Here is a 19,744-nt window from a genome sequence, read left to right as displayed (position 1 = left end):
AGTGACTTCAAGATTTTTATTTCTCTGTCTTCATGTTTCAGATATGCCACAGAGAGGATCCAGAGAGCCCATCTTCAGTCAGTTATCTGTATTTGCATGTCAACTACAGCATCAAGAAGCATAGGCATGGATACTAAGGACCCCCTCTGTACACCAAAGCCAGTCCAAAGGACAGTGTGTCACTGTGAACTGTAAATTCATCTCTCTTCTTCATCTTTTTTCTACCTACTTTATGCTTTATCTCTAAGTTGAGGCTGTTTATGGCCTCATCCTCAATTACCTTGTCCCTCGTTACTCCCAGTTAATGGAGATTAAGCTTTGTATCATGACTTCCTAACTAAAACTGAAATCACAAGACATCACATAAATAAAGTGACAAATGGATTAGATAAACATTCATTCTGCTATAAGGTAAATGTAAAAGTGTATTAAAAAATAATTCATATAAGGGAGAGGGAGAAGCTTTACTCTGGAGATAGAAGATACCAGAAGATTTCTTCATCTCTAAAATGGGTATAACTTTCATCCCATTGTTAATTTAGGACAGCTTTTCTTGCAAAAGGAAATCTTGAGGTGGTGCTTCAGATGTACTCAGAAGTGAGCCCTGTCAGCTTTTTGTTTGGTGACATCTGTCATTTTCTTTTGTTTACCTTCTGGAACAGCTCTAGTGATGTCTTCTGTCAGTGTCTCTGATATGGTGTTAGTATGAGAATTCAAAACTTTTTCCTCCTTTTTTCTTCTACACATCAGCTTGATTTGCTATTAACCATCTCCTGCTTGTCCCTGACAACCCTCCTGTCAGCCCCAGAAGCTGCTATTGCTGATATTTGCACTGTTGAAAGACCACAGGTGGCAGAGACCTCTCTGGAGCCCTCAGTGCCCAAGTGGCTATTCTGTGCACAGGAAAACAAAACAAAACGAAACATTTATTTCTCCTCTTTTACACATTCTCATGTGAATATGAAAACAATGCTGCTTGTATCTCGTTACCTTCTTACCCATACTCTGCCCCCTGCCCTTTCCATTTCTCTTACACATAAACTGTGAAAAGCTAGATCAGGAGACCAAGAGTAATGCAAAAAAATAGCTCATCTTCCACTGGCCATTGCCATATATCCATGTGATGACGGGAACTTTGAGAGCCATCCCACCCCCATGAGAGAAGGCAAGGCCATGTGTTGAGGATAGTAAATCAGAAAGATAGAAACAATCTGAGTTTTTGAAGACATTAATAATCTTTAGAATTCACCAAGCCTAGAAACTTTCTGCTTCTGGACTTCTTGGTTTCAGAGATAATACATATTTTTTGTTTCTTAAGGCCATTGAGTTGTCATATTTTGCTATATAAAACTGAAAAGACGTCTGGGCACGGTGGCTCATACCTGTAATCCAAGCACTTTGGTACGCTGAGGTGAGTGGATTGCCTGAGGTCAGGAGTTTGAGACTGGCCTGGTCAACCAACATGGTGAAACCCCATCTCTACTAAAAATACAAAAATCAGCTGGGCATGGTGACACGTGCCTGTAATCACAGCTACTCAGGAGGCTGAGGTGGGAGAAGGGCTTGAATCTGGAAGACAGAGGTTGCAGTGAGCCTAGATCACACATTGTACTCCAGCCTGGGCAACAGAGCAAGACTCCTTCAAAAAAAAAAAAAAAAAAACCCTGAAAAGACAGTAAATAATGGTCACATAACAAAAATGCACAATCTAGATGGAAGTAAGAAAATTGTAATTATTAATTTGTTGTTCTCTTCTAGGCTTTTATCTCAGGAGAATCAGCTTGTCATTGGATAATTTACCATCCTCTGCCTAATGATCTCTAGCTCTTTGATACAGTTTTAATTTTAGTTGAAGAGACATATATACACTTCAGTTATGGTAACACCACTTCTCTAACTAAGTGTTCCTTTAAAATTTTTATAAGTACATTTACGATTTTTTTAATATCTAGTGCATTAAAATGTTTAGGGAGAAATGGAAAGAGAAGGCAGAATTCATGCAAATTTCATTTTGTTTCCCAAAGCCATTAACAAGTGGATGGGATTATTTTCATATACTGTAAGTTCTTCTTCTTTGATTAGAATGGTTTCTGAGTTGCTTTTTCTCCTTATTCTTAGGATAGTGACCATAGCCAAGATGTAACTATATCATTATGATAAAATTTTATTATTTAATAAAGAATAAATGTTTAAACAATTTAAAAATCTTTCAAGATATCAGAATGAATATACGTTTTTCTTCATTCTCTCTATGGGCATAATTTCAAATAAAACAAAATAGATATATAAAGGCATAAGCCAAAAAACAAAGGAGGGAGTAGATGGGAAGAGAGTACATCAATCTATGGTTGCTCTTTGGAACTGTTCCTTCTGGAAAAACAAACAAAAACCATATTGGGGATTGGGAGCCAATAAAGCAGAAATTAGAAGGATAAAGTCAAGGACACTTTTGAAAATTTTAGCCAAGGATGAAACAGATTTTTCACTGCAGAAGATCAGTAGGGCTTGGAAGCTGGAAATACTATGTCTATGAAGAGTAGGAATGAGATATAATTAAAGTCTGTAGAAGAATTGGTCGACCTCTTTCCCTCTTCCCTATGTCTGTGCACAGATTGCCTGGCATACAGGGGTTTAGCCCACATGCAGAAAAGCAAAATGACAGCAAATTTAAGTGAGGTTCTTCAATTAAACTGAACCACCTCCTTGAGGGAGAAATAGGGTAGCTAGTGTAGGAGATGGCACCCCAGCATTAAACAGTCTGTTACTGAGGTGTCTGAAAATTTACTGCCAGCTCTCTGCTCACTTAAATTAAGCCAAGTCTGTCAAGCCCTTAACAGTGTTTATGGTCAGATTTTTTGTAGTCTCTTAATTAAATGGACAACAAGAATCTCTAGACATTAGGGAAAATCCTCAGTGCAAAGTATAATCATCCAAATACTTATTTTAAAGAAAGAGACAAAAAGAATTCCTCCCCACAGGAAAAACAGATATTTTGGGAATAGAACAATATTTAGAAAACATCCTAATTAATGTCTCTAGAGAAATTTAGAAGATAATGCTTTAATAAAACTAGAGCAGGTTTACTTGAAAGGAGAAAAAATACCAAATACTAATAAGGAAGCATATTTGAATTTGAACATATAGGTATTTACATAAATATCATATCTGTATATCTCTGTCAATCTGTCTGTAAAATGATAAAGTGAAGAAAATCTCCTGAAAAATACATCAGAAATACCAAAAGACAGACTTAATAAAATCTAAAGTAAAAGACATAGATAACCTCGTGAATCCAATGTCAGACTAATAGGTCTTCCAGAAGAGCACTGAAAATTCTAAAATTACGGCTGAACAACAAGACTGGAAAGATAGATGGAGTGAAAGAATTGGGGAAAAATAATCGCATACATCATTTAAAATAAGAGACCGATTGAAAATATAGTAAGAGGATTCTGTAGGGTAAAAACAAATTCCCTGAGTGTAACTCTAGGAATATTCTCCGTGAGTAGAAAAGTGAATATGTACTAAATCCTGAGAGGAGAACATATAGTCCTAGCACATTACTTGTCTCTTTAGTAATAATTATTAAATAGTCATAATACAAATGCAGCATATTTATTTATAGTTTTAAGAAGCCATCTATAGGCTAGGCACAGTGGCCCATGCCTGTAATCCCAGCACTTTAGGAGGCTGAGGTGGGTGGATCACTTGAGGTAAGGAGTTTGAGACCAGCCTGGCCGAAATGGTGAAACTCTGTCTCTACTAAATAAATAAATAAATAAATACAAAAATTAGCTGGGTATGGTGGCATGCACCTGTTGTTCCAGCTTCTCAGGAGGCTAAGGCAGGAGAATTGCTTGAACCTGGGAGGTAGAGATTACAGTGAGCCAAAATCTTGCCACTGCACTCCAGCCTGGGTGACAGAGCGAGACTCCATTTCAAAAAAAAAAAAAAAGAAAGAAATCATGTAAGACTTCATTTAGCTCTCACAACACAGTGTTAGGGCTTCCAGCTTCAACTGGAATATAGAAACTTGCAACGCATCTGTCATTTCTGTTGTAACAGAGAAACTACGAAATACAAATTATCTAGTTTTAACACTGTTAGAGAACTGTGGTCATAAAGAAGTCTAATGGAAGTGTATCTTAAGGATAAAACATTTCCAAGTAAGCAGGGTTTATCTGCCACTTTCCTCTACATGGCCTGCCTAGTTTAGGTTTGGGCAGGCTGAAAATCAGACTGCCATGGGAAGAGCCACTTTTCTTGGTTAATGAGAAACAAGAGGATTTAATGACATGGTGGGCTCGCTGGCTGACATATTAGGGCTATGGATTCCCAAACACAAAGCTAATTATCTCTCCTTGCTGATCTTTTTCCAGTTGGACTTTTGTTGAGTATTTGGCTATGGCAGCATGGAAGATAAGAGTCTGGGCTGGAAAGCAATAACAGCCTTCTGTAGTCTCACAGTTCTTAGATCTTGCAAGAGGGAAGAGATTGCAATGCATGCAGAATGGATCTTACCCTGAAAATATTTGAAACAGGAGGTAAGTTGAAGCTAACTAAAGCTGCAACCAAGTCCCAACTGAGTTCAACTGTTTGGACCTAAAGTGGTCATTTTCTCAAACCAGTTGCCGAGTTGCTTAGTTCCTATCTGGGGAGCAATATTTATTTACTTTACTTCACAAGGATCTTTTAAATACTATATCTAGTTAAAAATAAATAATTAGATATTCAAAGATGCAAGACAAAGTAAATACCAATAACAGAAAAAGCAGTCATAGAATTATATTCAGATGTTGGAATTAGTAGGCAAGCTATTGAAAGAGCTACCAAATATCTTAGAGGAATACATGAAAAATGGACAAAAAGATAAATTTTAAATTGAATTTTAAAAAGGGAACAAACTGGGCATTTTAGAACTAGAAAATATAAAACCTGAAATTACAAATTAATTGGATGGTTCAGTTTCTGGGAAAATAGAGTAGATGTACTTTTCTACATTCTTCTCACTAAGTACAACTAAAAGCCCTGGACATTGTATAAAAAGCAAACATAAGAAGACTTGAAAAGGTGGAGAAAAGAGGGTAGACTGGCTTAGAGACTTTGAGAATAACACAATGATGAGTTTCTTAGCTTTCTTCTTGCCTCCTATATTCTAATCTTGGAGCTGCAGAAGCCAGTATCTCAGAAACACAATAGGTACAGACAAGAAAATAAAATCCCCAGCTAACTGTGTTCCTTGTAGCCAAAGAATCAGGCAAGGGGCAGCCTAGCAAGGCAACAATTATCCATTCCAGCCAAATATCACAGGAAAAAATCACGTACTCTGTGGTGAGCTGGGCCTTTCACCTCCACCCAGTCTGACAAAGAACCACCCCCATCCCTGAAAATGTCAACCAAGGTTCAATAGGAAGCCTGAATTTCTAGACCCATTGGGCTGGAATTAGATGGTGTCCCCTCCTGCCCCACACTGTTCCTGCAGGAGCACTGTCAGAGAAAGTAACATAAAACAGAAATTTTAAATAAGACCTAGAATCTCATAACCTAATGTTATGACATCCCTGGGGTGTCACTTCAACAGCCGAAAGCCTCTGTGGCCTGTGGTGCCTTTGCTCCAGTTTTGCTCAGGCCTGCTGGGCCCATTCGGCTTGGTAGGCTGTGCTTGGCTTGCGCTACTGGCCCGGACCCCTGCTTGCCAAAGGCAAGCAGAGTGGTGAGGGGTATGTGAGCAAGTGAGCATGGGATCCAGCCACTGTGCAAACCCAGGCACACTGGCTGCAGTAGGACAGGCAGTTCCAGGTGCCAGCATGGACACTGGCTCCCTGCAAGGTTGCGGCTGGACCAGGCGCACCATAAGCATCTTCCACGGCTGGCACTGGGGAACACAATGGTGCATGGCAGGTTGGAGACACCAGGAACCACAGAGCCCCCAGGAGGGTGTCACAGCCCTGGCTTGGTGAGCTCCTAGGTCTGGGATCCCCACAGGGCCGTAGCTGTTCCCTCCCTGTCGTCATTTGCAACGTAGCGGGCAAGGAGTGTGTTTCAGCCCTGTTTGTGTTACAGCTCTTTCGCCCCACCAAGGTGTCTTGAGGAGTGTTCAGCTTTCAGCAGAGAAGAGACCCTGGAGTGAGTAACTCCTATCTACCAGCAGTTGTCATGGCATCTCTCCAGTCTGGCTGTGTTCGGGGTTTTATGGGCTTCAGAGGGGAGGAAGTGCACGCTGATTGGTTCATCGGTGGCTACGAGAAGCCCAGAAAAAGGACCATAAATTCCCACTCCAGTCTGTGGGACTGGGAGCCCGAACCCCAGGCTTCAGGCCTTCCCCGACCTGAAGGTAGAGCTTCACCAGGAGCCTGGTGCCTCCTATAACTATTTCTGCCCAGGAGCCTGTCTGACTCCTATAACTATTAATTTGTGCTAAGGGACGCTTGAAGGCCAGCGTGAGCTGCCCTCAATGCCCCAGTCAGCTTCGCTCTCATGCTCACTGGTGCCCAAAGTCTGGAGGGGGTCGAGGAGGCAGGGGGCTGTTGTGACAGTGCTGCCCCCAGTTTGCACACACCTGGCCACGTTGCAACAGCACATGGGCTCAGCCTCAACTTTGCTCTGAGATCAAAGTGGATGCAGGGAGCGGGGAGAGACCAGACAGTGGGAACAAGCACTTCTGAGCCTGCAGCGGCGTAAGGGGGCCTTCCTGGGCCCTTGAGAGTACAGAGATGCCTGGGTCCACAGCCACAGCTGGGTGGCTGCAGCTGTGCCCAGAAGGGTAGGGCTCCTTCCTGCTCCCAGCCCCCAAGAGCACTGGCATGCTCAGGTCTGCAGCTGCAGCTGGGCGGCTGCACCTGTGCTCAGGGAGCCCAAGGCTCCCACCCTGCCAACTCAGAAGGGGGCAGGGCTTCTGCCTGTTCTTGGCTCCCGCTAGTTCCATGGAGCATGCAGCCCCAACCATGCCTCCTCCCCTGAAGCTGGCATCATGGCAGTGACCACTCTAGATGGGCTGCCGCTGCCATCACTAATACCAAAATATAAAGATTTCAGTAAAAATCACTCATCATACCAAATCCAAGCAGATCTCAAATTGAATGAAAAAACACACAACAGCTAACAGTGAAATACCAGAGATCTTAGAATCAAAAAAGATAATATAAAATCTTAGAGTCATACAATCTTAGAATCTTAAAAATCTTGGAAAAGATTTTGAAGCAGCCATGATTTTTTAAAAAAAAACTTCATGAGCAATTATGAACACCTTTGAAACAAATGAAAAAATATCCAAAACCTTAGCAAAGGAAGTCCAGCAAAGAAATAAAAGATACAAAGGAAAACCAGATGAAAATTTTAGAAGTGAGAACAAACTAAAATACCCAGTAGAGAGGCTCAAGAGTAGAATACAGGGGATAGAAGAATGAATTAGCCACCTGATGATAGAATAATAGAAATTACCTAACTGAACAACATAGAGAAAACTAACTGGAAAAAAAATGTCAGAGCTTCAAGGACTTAGGGGACTGTAACAAAATATTTAAATTTTGAAATATTGAAATGTTAGAAAGAGAGGAGAAACAGCAGGGCTGAAAAAATACTTGAAATAATGGCTGAATGCTTTGCACATTTAGTAAGAGACATTGACCTATAGGTGCAAGAAGCTGAATGAAGTTCAAAAAGAATGAACCAAAGATAGCCAGGTCAAGACACATCATAAAGTCCTGATAATTAAAGACAAGGACAACATCTTGAAAGCAGCCAGAGAATAGTGACATCTTATCTATTGGAGAAAAAAAATTTAAAAACAGTGAATTCCTCTTAGCAACAATGAAAGCTAAAAGAAAGCAGCACCACACTTTTCCTGGTGCTGAAAGAAAAGACTATCAACCCAAATCTGTATGCCTATCAAATATGTTCTTCAGAAATTAAGGAAAAATCAAGATATTCTCAGATTAAGAAAAACTAATCTGGCAGATATGCCCTAAAAGAGTAATTAAAGTAAGTTCTCTAAAGAGAAAGGAAGCAATTTTTAAAAAAAGAATGTTGCAATTTTTGGAAGAAAGAAAGAACCCTGTCAGCAAAAAGATTGGTAAATACTTTAGGCTTTCTTTCTCTTCCTCAATTTTCTAAATTATGCTTTATGGCTAAAGTAAAAATCCTAACACTGTGGCTCTAACTGTATGTAGAGAAAATACTTCAGACAATTATATTATGAACAAGGGAGTGTAAAGGGATGTAAAGAGAAGTAGGTCTTCTATACTTCACTCAAACTGGTATAACAATGGTACCTGTGAATCATGGATATTACGTAGAACAAGCTCTAAAAAAGCTATATAAGAGATACACTCATAAAACACTATTGATAAAATAGAATCCTAAAAATAATGTAATCCTGTAACCCATCGGAAGACAAGAACTACAAACTAACATAGCTTCACTGGTGAATTCTACTATACATTTAAAAAAAGAAACTCCCACACTTGAAACATTTTATCTTACAACGGAGGCTAGCATAAACGTGATGCCAAATCCCAATAAAGACATTACAGAAGAAGAAAATTATATAACAATATCTTTCATGATCATGGTCACAAAAACCTAACCATATTAGCCAATTTCAGTGTTGTATAAAATGGATAAATCAGTCTGAGCCAGTGGGATTTTCTATGATGCAAATAAGCATGTAAAGAAATAAAAAGGATAGTTCATTAAAAACAAAAGGAAAAAAGATGATTATCTTAATTCATAGAGGAAAAAAGTAATATTTGCTTTATTTAAATAGGTATATTTAAATAAAGAAGAATTTATTCAATTTGAATTTTAAAATATCTACTAAAAATCCTGTAGCCAGCAGCATATTCATTGATAAAATATTGAGAGTTATCTCCTTAAAGGTCATAAACATGATAAATATTTCTGCCATCACTACTTATACTCACCATATACTGGAGGTCCTAGCCAGTATTTTAAGGCAAGAAGAAGAAATAAAAGACACAAATATTGAAAAGTAAGAAGATGATGTTTCTTTATTTGCAGACAATACTGTTGTATACAACAAAAATCCCAAGAAATATACAAGCAGCTAGTTGCCTTGCAAGGTCACAGGTTCAAGACCAATATACAAAAATCAATCATATGTCTTTACGTTAGCAGCAAATAAATAGAAAATAAAATAAATAACTTCTGCAATAATATAAAAATTATCCAATTCCTAAGAATAAATTTATCAAAAGATAGATATGTTTACCCTGAGTCCTGCAAAACACTGGTGAGAAAAATTATCCATTAAGTCGAAACAACCCAGCACACGTTATCTGTAGAAATGGAAAGCTGCTTCTAAACTGTACATGGAAATGCAAAACAACAAGAAAGCCCAAAAATAAATAAACAAAAACCCAGAATGTTATTATTACTGAAGGTAAGAGTGCTATTGTCAGATATAATAAAAATGGAAGAGCATAAGAAAAGGAAGGAATGCTACTTTTAATTATATCAAATGTTGTGTGAACACTGAACAAGACTGAAGAAGAAATAAACTTATAATTATGTTGTTTGAGGTTAAAGATATGACCCATGGAGAAACCAATAATAGTTGTAAAATTATATAGATAGGTGGTAAATTAGGAGTAGGGAATAGTATATATGAATTAATCTCACATCTATCATGAGAGTAAACCAATAGATATGTCTAAAGCTGGGGGAAAAAGGAGGTGTCCATATGAAGGAAAATCTCAAATGATGAAGATTAAGGGGAATTGCTCTGGGTACCAGGACTGGAAGTGGAGAGAGATGAGCTAAGAGATGGTTGCTTTTTATTATATTGTTTTAATTCTTTATACATCTTACTATGGTAAGACTTTATAAAATGTATTAATTGGTAAGTTAAAAAGCAAAGTACTTAAATTCAAAATATGGTATCCAGGAGAAGAATGTGCATTAAAATAAGTGACATCATGAAGTTAAAAAGGCAATGACCAATTAAGTCATCTTGGGATATAGAGGGAAAAGAACTTTGATATTTAGCTGTTGAATCAATCTTTATTTTAATTTTTTATTTTCTTATTTTTTCAGGGGAATGACTACATTGTTTTAATAAAAAAGATATTTACTACTAAAAATTTAATAGAAAGTTGCAGAGAAAAATGTAAAATACTTCTTCTAATTCCATCTTTATTCATCACCAGCGTTATTCTTAGCCAACTGTTCTATGAGCTGTAAGTTTGGACGGATGAGTGGCTGGGCAGAGAAATAAGAAAAAAAATGTATAAAATGGCATCAAAGTGTAATACTATTTTTAACATAAGAATTAATGTTTATTTATTTAAATTTTACAGAGAAAAATCTCATAAGAAATAAGGGAAAGGACTGCTTAACTTCAAAAAGTATTTCATCACCTCAAAATATACTGTTTCATAGTAGATCCCTCTAATCCTTAGAAACTGTGAAAAACATTGCACTTGAGTTGCCATTTTTAGCTACATGTTTTAACCTTAGACAATATCAATTGACCTCTGCTATGAGAGACAAAAGTGTTAACTCTTTACACTTGCTCCCAGCCTCCATCTCCACCTCTCAATTTTTTTATTAGTTATATGTCATATTTAATATATATTACATTTATATGTCATAATTTTATTGTTAAGCTTACATTTATCTTTATTTGGCAACCACAATTATTGCAGGAAATAATCTTGATTTTCATTCCAGATGTTTCATAGTGGTTTCTCAATTCTGAAGTAGTTATTTTAACTTTTGAGTTTTGAGTAGTTTTCATAAGAGTGTTTATCACATTTGAATGGAGAATATAGGAGTTCTGATTTTGTTTTTCTCTTTTTGTAAGAAATACAGAAGCATGTTTCAGAAGAATTTTGGTTGTCATTTGATTTGTCTGATATCTTGCCTGGGTCTAATATTTTGGATAACACATTCCCTCAGAACCTTCTAGAAATTGCTGCATTGTCTTCTGACATTGAATATAACTTTCAACAAGTCTAAAGCCAATCTAAACTTTCTTCTGCCTGGATTTGATATTCCATTTTATTCCAGAATAACTGAAGACTGCTTCATTTTTGAATTTCAGTGACAATCAGAATTTGTCTCAGGGTGGATGGTTTTGTCGTCAAGAATTTGTCTTTGCAAAGGATATCAATTCTGCTGTATTTCTCTCAGTTTTGTCTCCACCCTCCATGCATCTATTTACTTTTTTTTTCTTGCATCAAAATTAGAGCCTTCATATGTAGAAACTTTTTGGAATACCATTTTTTATAGCATTAATCACAAAAAATAAAGAGGGAGGGTATTGATCTTGCCTGCAGAAATAAATATTAGCAGATAATTGTGCAAATAGAACACAATAGATTACTCTACTCCTAGGGAATACTGGAGACTTATAAATAAACACACAAATCAGTGACTGCATTCATCTATTACAGCCTCTTAAAAGCACAACATTTGTTGCATTGTATCTGGAATATGCAGGAGGCTTGTCTAATTTTAAGACATAGCATTGCCTCTGACCATCATCTAGTAGTCAAGAATATTTTAGTAACAAATTAAGGCTAATTGTTTCGGATTTCTGAAGGAGAAAAAAAATACAAGTCTCCCACAATAATCTGATGGTTTATTTAACCGTTTATTTAAGCCAATGAAATTAATGGGGCTGGTCTTTTGTTTAAGAAAACTTTGTTAATGTTTATGATATAACATCCTATCTTACATTGACCAGGCATTTGCTGACATAAATTTAGTGCAAAATTGCCAGTTATTTTAATTTATGAATTGTTAGTACTAGCAGAATGTGTAGCACAGCTGTTACTCAATATTAGAAGGACATTTTTAAACATAATTTTTCTCCATGATTAAAGACTATTGTAGAAGCAGAAGCTTAAAAATCAGTTTCACAAACTATTTTGCATCCTCGTTACAATATGATATTTTGAAAAAAGGAATATGAAGGTGTAAGATATGTATTGTCATTAATTCCCCTTCTTAAAAGCAATATTGCATTCTAAGATGCTGGAAATGTTGTTTACTTTTTCCTTTTGGAAAGATTTGTTGTAGATACAATGCAACAACAAAAATATATTATACACAGACTTTATCCTAGGAACTAGACTAGACATTGGTATCATAGAAAAATCTGTCATGTTGGAATTCATTTATTTGGAAAGGAAATGCAATTGATATTTAATTGAATTCATAAAATCACAGAAAATGTTTAGACATGAAAAGTGAATCTAGTACAATCTACTTATTTTACAAAATGGAAATTTTTTTTCCAAACTATGGAGAGTCTAATATAATATTTTTTTAAATAGGGCAAAAGCAATGACTTAGTGTGTCCTTCTTTCAATAAGTACAAAACAAAAATTAACAGGGCTTACAACATGATAGTAATCCAGCTCCTTATCCCGATTTCTTTTCACTTTACACTTGAGGTTCTATATCTGTGGCTTAAAATAGCATTTATCAGAAGCTGGATGCAGCTGATGTTTTAGCAAGTAATCCCAACGTTGTTTCCTGTAGGACAAGCTGATAATAGCAAACACTAATTCTATGTAATGTATTGTATCAGATAGACTGTCATTTTCTTTTACAGGTTCAGGAACAGGCCAGATTTGAGCTTGGCTTCTTCACTTATCGGGATTTTCTTAGGAAAGTCTGTTCCAGTGATGAGTCTAGGAAATGATTTCCTACTGCTCTGCTGTTTTATGTTTGCTTTCGTTTTAAAGAGAAAAATAGGGTGTACTTTCCAGGATTCTGTAAGAACTGAAATGTGGTAGTTTTCTCCAGGGTCTCAACTCTGTTCATCGTAGTTTGAATAAAAAGAAGGGTCCTGGCCCTACCACTAGGAAATATATATATTTTGTTTCTTCATGAAGCTTGCTCGTCAGCAGTTAAGCATAAGTAGATCAGTCCCATTTGAACTAAACTGCCAAGTTTGCAAGGACTGGGAAGAGAATCCCCACTTTGCAAGACAATATGGTGATGGCTGAAGATGGCAAGCATTTGGCAAAATACCATATTTGACAAGCTCTTTGATCAATGTTTTCTATAAGCTCTTTCAGATATTTCAAGGATAAAGGAATTGTTCTTTTTTCAGATATATTATTGTTCATGAAGTCGTTTAACCTTGTTTCTTGGCTAATGCAAAGTCTTCTAAGTTTTTCTTTGAAAGGAGTTAAGAGCTACCATTTCTACTAAAAATTTTTGTGTAACATATTTTTGTTATTCCTCCTGCATTTCAATGTTGCACTTCCAATATGCTATTTGCAACAAAAATTTTAACTTGGGGGATAAAGAAAGAGGTAGTAATGCACATTCATCCATTAGTTGTTTGCTCCTTCAACAAATATTTATTGGATACCTCCTATCACCAGGCACATTCCATACAAACGGATTAAGATATTTTCCCTGCACTCATGTGGTTCACAGCCCAGTCTCTAACAGGTTACATGGAATTAACTAAGAAATCGGCACTAGGAGAAAGCTTCTTAAGTGTAGTCTTTACCTTGACTTTGTGACTCTTACAGTATGAAGGCCAGAAACAGTGACACCTTTTGAATTGAGAAGGTAATATGAGAAGTTGTTCACCCTTTCAAGTCCTTTAACATACTGGGCAGTTTACAGTTTTGGTATATTCTGAATGAGGAATGAGGATATATAGAAGTTAATTCAGCTTGCGATATTGTCTAACTGGTTCAAACAGAAATGGGGCTTACATCCTGGAAAGCATTGATGAAAATGAAGTTCCCCACAAATGACTCTATGCAAATCCTCAATTCCAAATTTGTTTTAAAATCAAGAAAATAATTACCTTGGTCAGTGCCGTCAGGTACACACTCCTTCACTGTGTTCTGGCAGAAACTCAGAAAACCAATTCAGCAACTTAATTAAGTCCTCACAGGCAAGCATGTCCCAACTACGCAATTTCTGGACAGTGAGATTTCCTTCCCTGTTGGGTTCTAACTTACATCAATGTCTTAGGCTACCTTAGCAGCAGCAGGACAAAAATTTGGTACTTTTGGCCTCCATTTAAATGTTTTAGGCAGACAGCAAAATAAGGTAGCTATTTTTAAAAAATCATTCCTGGAACACGCAAAAAAGAAATTGTCACTTCTCAAAAGTCTGAAAGGAAGTCTGCTAACACCGAGTTTTTGAGAGAGAAAGAAACAAAATCAATGAGGAGAAATAATTCTCAGATTTCTGTTGAATGAAATGTTCTGATTAACACTAAAAATGTAATTCACTATACAGTAACATTTTAGGCTGAAGAGTGATTTCACTAGAGAGGTTTCTAAAGCATGGAGTGAGGAAAGCAATCACTTTTTTAAAAAAAATTCTCTAAATATGAGAAGAAATTTTAATCTGGAAGTTTATTACATCTCTAGAATTTCACAACGCAACAGAAGCAGACTTGTGCCTCAGATTGCTGAGATGTAGTTACAACATCAGTGAAAGCTCATCATCTTCCCAAACTGCACATGTGACCTCCAACATCTTGAATTCAGACCAGCCTATGTTTGCATGCAGCTCCCTAACTTAGCAATTCCAGTGCTGGTCTTTGTTTTGTTTCGCTGTCAAGCCTTCTACTATGGTGTCTTCTTCACTGAAGTATTTCTACATTACATTGCCTGGGACAAAGCTATTTTGTATGCACAGAAACTCGCTTCAGGACTTTAAACTATTTTCTATTCTACAGTGGTTAATTTTTCATTTATGTGGCATCTTACTGAAGAGTAGTCAGCACAGTTAACAATACACTGTGAAACAATAAATATTTTACTGGATATATAATCTCCACAATTTAAAAGTTTTATTTTCTGTGTGAATCTGTATAAAGCTAGAAATGTTAACATTTTGTGGATGCACATTTTTAATATACGCTCTATAATCACTATCAAACAAATGACCTGCACTTTAATAGGTGCTCCAAACATTAGCTGCCATTTCTGCTAAACTCAGCAAACTCTAATAAAGGTGTTTTATGGGAAGAGGTTTTTTTTTTTTTTTTTAAGAAGATATATTACTTAGATTTCATCAGCACATAAAAATGTTATCTTGGGAACACTGGAAGATTCATATATTTCTAAATTACAGCACATTCCTGTCACTTTCACATGAGATCATTCTAATTTTTTTAAAATCATAGTTTAGATTGGGTCATGTTTCACACTTTATTCCATTTGAATTAATGATGTTATTTACTTGGAACTTGATTGTATACTTGCCTCACATTCTATGAGGTAGTTCATAAGAGGCAGCAACATAATAAAGAAGGAAAATGTTATTTACTCTCTTTCCCAATTCTCAGGAGCTTGGTGTAAATTCTACCCAATAAAACGTGTTTAGTTTGTTTCTGTATTCCTTTAAGGCTCAATATACAGAAGCAGGCAGCAGGAGTGCTCAGAGTCACAGTCTTTGTAGGATTTTACTCCTGAGCACCCGCAGTGCTCGCTCTTGATCTGGGAAACAAACGTATTCTCAGTTCTGGAACTCCTTGATCCAAGAAACAAAACTGTCTCCTGCCATGGAACTTCAGCTTCAGGAGTTGCTTTCGCCTCTCCAGCCCCAGGAGAAGCCAATAATCTCAGATAGCAAGGACTCAAGTGAGTTGTGCACAATAAATATTTTCTCAGAGCAGCTATATGCATTAAATGAGAAGTGTGTACTAAACAAAACTCCTTGTATTTCTAGAAATGCTTAATTTGGCACCTATCAACTAAATCCAAACCTAAATCTGAGTCTAGTGCAAAGCCAGAGGAACGGCCACACAAGCCAATGGGTCAGGAAGGAGAACAATTGGCATCAGGGCAGCAAGGAAATAGGGGAGAATCAACTTCTCTTGGTGTACATTTCAACCCCAACAGCTTCTGTCCATAATTTTGTCATCACAGAAAACACTGTGGGGTTCAGTAACAAGGCTAGCATTCCAGGCACCTCAGACCTTGGTTATTTAAAATGCCAATTACTTACCGATCTCTGACTGTTGTGGCTCATGGGTTGAGGACAAAAGCATTCTAGCACCCTCTGGCATTGTGTCCATTCTAAAGCCCTAACAGCATTTTCAGGTAGACTTTCAAATTTCTGTGAGCCACAGGCAGGTAGCCATACTCCAGATGCTGCAATTGACCAATGTGAAGTTAGAAATTAGTTTCTTATCATGGGGAGAAAACCACAAGAATCAGTGAACCTGAATGGTGCCGGCAACCTTAGGTAAGCCCCTTGAACAGTTTGGGTCTTATATTCCCCATTTTATAGAATCCAGACACAAATGGGAGGCTCCTGACTTTTAGGATTCCAATGAAATATGGTCATAGGGCTCTAGGTTTACATTTCTATCATTTGGTCTTGAGATGTTGAGGAGGATAGCTTACATTGTTCTTCAAATCCTGCTCAACCAGATTTGTGTATGTCTGTAATTATCCACCACTCATCTCAGCTGTCACTGAGAACAAGCCAGGGAATTTAGTCCCTTTACCTTTTTATCCATAAAATAACCACACTTACAATCCAACAGTGACAACAAAATAAAGATAACTGAACAAGTACCACCTCCCAAAAGACCCCCCTAACAAGATAAGTGCAAACAAAAAGTGACCACTCTAAGACCATTTTGTGTTGAGCAGAATATAGCAATACATGGGGAGATAGAGAGGGCTTAGATTCCATCAACACAAAACACTTAAGATTGATTATTGGGCCTCCTTGTTCTTCAGAAACCCTCAGCATTCATTTGTGCCAGTCTGAGCTCTAGCTTTCAGCAATTGCTCTCCGTTTTTAAAATCCACCTTGAAACTTGCACGTTCTGCACATGTAGCTCAGAACTCGAATTAAAATTTTAAAAAAAGGAGCAAAAAGAAAAAAAAAAGCCACTTGTCTCTGCCCAGAACTATAAAATATCTTCAAAAAGTTCATGGAAAATACACATTATGAAAAAAATTATGTGTGAATTTCAAAAATGTTTGCACCAAAATAAGCTCATACTAACTTTTCATAATGTGTGTGAACAGGATCTCATTTGAGGCCCTAAGAAGGATAAGATATCAGTTTGAAAAGAACCCCTATTGGAACAACATTGAATTCTGCTAAAATTGAAGCAAGAATAAACATTAAATTTATGGTAAAGCTTGGGTGGAAGAACAGTGAAATCATTAATGCTTTATGAAAAGTTTATGGGGACAATGCCTCAAAGATATCAGCAGTTTAAAAGTGGATAACTTATTTTAAAAAGGGACAAGACCATGTTGAAGATAAAGCCTGTGGTAGCAAACCTTTCACCTTAATTTGTGAGGAAAAAATGAACCTTGTTTGTACCCTGGTTGAAGAGGACTGATGCTTAACAGCAGAAACAATAGCCAGCAACATACATGCCTCAATTGATTCAGCTTACATAATTATGACTGAAAAATTAACATTAAGCAAACTGTCCACTGGATGGGCAGCAAAACTATTGTATTCAGATCAGCCGCAGACAAGAGCAGAACTTTCAAGGGGAACTTTAAACAAATGGGATCAAGATTTTGAAGCATTTCTTAAGAATTATAATGGGTGATAAAACATGCCTTCGTCAGTATGATCCTGAAGACAAAGCACAATCAAAGCAGTGGCTACCAACAGGGGCAGGTGGTCCAGTCAAAGCCAAAGAAAACCAGTCCAGAGCAAAGGTCATGGCAACAGTTTTGTGAGGTGCTCAGGGGATTTTGTTTCTTGACTTTCTGGATGTGCAAAGAACAATAACATTTGTGTATTATGAGAGTGTTTTGAGAAAGTTAGCCAAAACTTTAGCAGAAAAACTCCAGGAAAATTTCATCAGAGTTTTTTTTCTCTACCAAGACAATCCTCCTGTTCATTACTCTAATCAAGGGCAATTTTGTGAGAGTTTCAATGGTAAATTATTAGGCATCCACTTTACAGTCCTGATTTGGATCCTTCTGACTTATATTTGTTTCCTAATCTTAAAAAATCCAGAAAGGGCATCCATTTTTTTTCAGTTAATAAGGTAAAAAGACTTAATTAATATGGTTAAATTCTTAGGACCCATAGTTCTTTAGGAATGGACTAAATGACTAGTATTGTTGCTCACAAAAGTGTCTTGAACTGGACAGAGGTAGCATTGAGAAACAAAATTTATATTTTTTATTTGTATCCTTGAATTCCATTTTTCGTGAATTTTTAAAGTCTCCTCTTGTATATGTATAAACATATAGATGAGTTATATATAAACAAATAAATGTATACATATGTAAATATATACAAATGTTATATATTTTTAATGGGGGATAAAACACGCCTTCATCAGCATGATCCTGAAGACAAAGCACAATCAAAGCAGAGGCTACCAACAGGTGCAGGTGGTCCAGTCAAAGCCAAAGAAGACCAGTCCAGAGCAAAGGTCATGGCAACAGTTTTGTGAGGTGCTCAAGGGATTTACACATAAACCTAAGCTCAGCCTTCTGTGAGTTATCAAAAATCTTTACAATATTTTATTCCTAACAATGATCCACATATTCTAGGTTTCACTATTTCTTCCTCCCTAACTGTGATGAAAGAGGTATATTTATCTGTTTCTACAAAACCTTGGTTTTCAATGCTCTTTTCATCCTCCTTCCCTTTTACATGTAATATGAAGTATCCAAACTGAATTATCAAGTTTCCTACTGTCTCTAGAAATCTATGAAATAACTTCATGTTTTATGGATTTGAAATACTTGAGAATTGGCAAAATCTTTATGCTTACAAAGATATATTGATGGCTCCAAGGCTCAGAGAAGAATGGCTGGAGGAAGGTGAAGGCTTGCATGTGAGAATACTGTGGTTAGAGAGAGGTTCAAGAGGCCCTTTGTGTGTTGGGCTGGCACTTAAGGTTTAGAAATAAAGTAAACGGTTGGTTATGGGATGGATTCTGTGTATTTCTCCATTGATCAGTGAAAGGTATTTTGCCTCAGTTATGAACATCAAATTTGGCATAACAACATAAAAGGAGCTGCCACTGCGTGACAACCCAAGAGACACTTCACGCTATCATATTTTTGCTGAATCTGCAGTGATTAAGTACATGATACTTAATTTTATCAGTCTAGAGCTAGAAATGCTCAGGATAGAATAAACTGACTCACAGGAATCTGAAGTATAACACCAAGTGTCAATTAATGAATTTACAAGGGAAATCCTTCTGCATCTTTAGATGCCATGTGGGTCTTTGCTCTAAGCTATCATTATCATGTGTTGGCTTTAATGTTTTGTTCTCAGAGGCAACATTATTTTTCTTATTTGCAATTGCTTTGGGGTCACCTCACTGTTGCCACCAACTTATTTTTTAAAAGTTTGATGGTTAGAGAGATTTAATGGAGTCAGAATTGAATTAGGTGCAAATTTAACTGCAAATTTAACTGCCTTTTCATTATGCCAAACTGCATTAAATACAGCAAACAAAGGTAAAACAAATTATACTGTATAATAATAGGATATGTTAATATTATTTTGTTCCCCCTGTTGTAAAATAGAGGCTAAATGCCTAAAAACAGTTTTAAACATAATAAAATTTAAACACTATTATGTTTTTTTCTTTAGAATACACATTTAAAAACAATTAACTTTGAACTTGTAATGATTGCACTTGGAAATTATGGTAGCATTTGGTTGCATAAAATATTTATTCAGTTCAACATCAATGAAACCATTGAAACTGAGTGTTGTAAATAAGAATGATAGTTTAAAGTAATCTGATGTATGAGGTCATTTCTTAATATGTATAATTTCA

The 19,744-nt window shown here is 36.7% G+C and overlaps 1 long non-coding RNA gene across 1 annotated transcript in view; it reads left to right on the top strand.

Annotated features, from left to right (window-relative positions):
* The window catches only part of LOC129021915 (uncharacterized), a 30,394-nt gene extending 30,005 nt beyond the window's left edge, over nt 1–389 (top strand). The window contains exon 5 of the long non-coding RNA XR_008496174.1: nt 42–389. This is a non-coding gene — a long non-coding RNA (uncharacterized LOC129021915). The remainder of the gene's footprint in view (nt 1–41) is intronic.
* Nucleotides 390–19,744: the final 19,355 nt, after the last annotated feature.

This window comes from Pongo pygmaeus, chromosome 1 (genome assembly GCF_028885625.2).
Source record: "Pongo pygmaeus isolate AG05252 chromosome 1, NHGRI_mPonPyg2-v2.0_pri, whole genome shotgun sequence".
Classification (NCBI taxonomy): Eukaryota; Metazoa; Chordata; class Mammalia; order Primates; family Hominidae; genus Pongo; species Pongo pygmaeus.
This window is presented reverse-complemented; position numbering and strand designations above follow the sequence as displayed.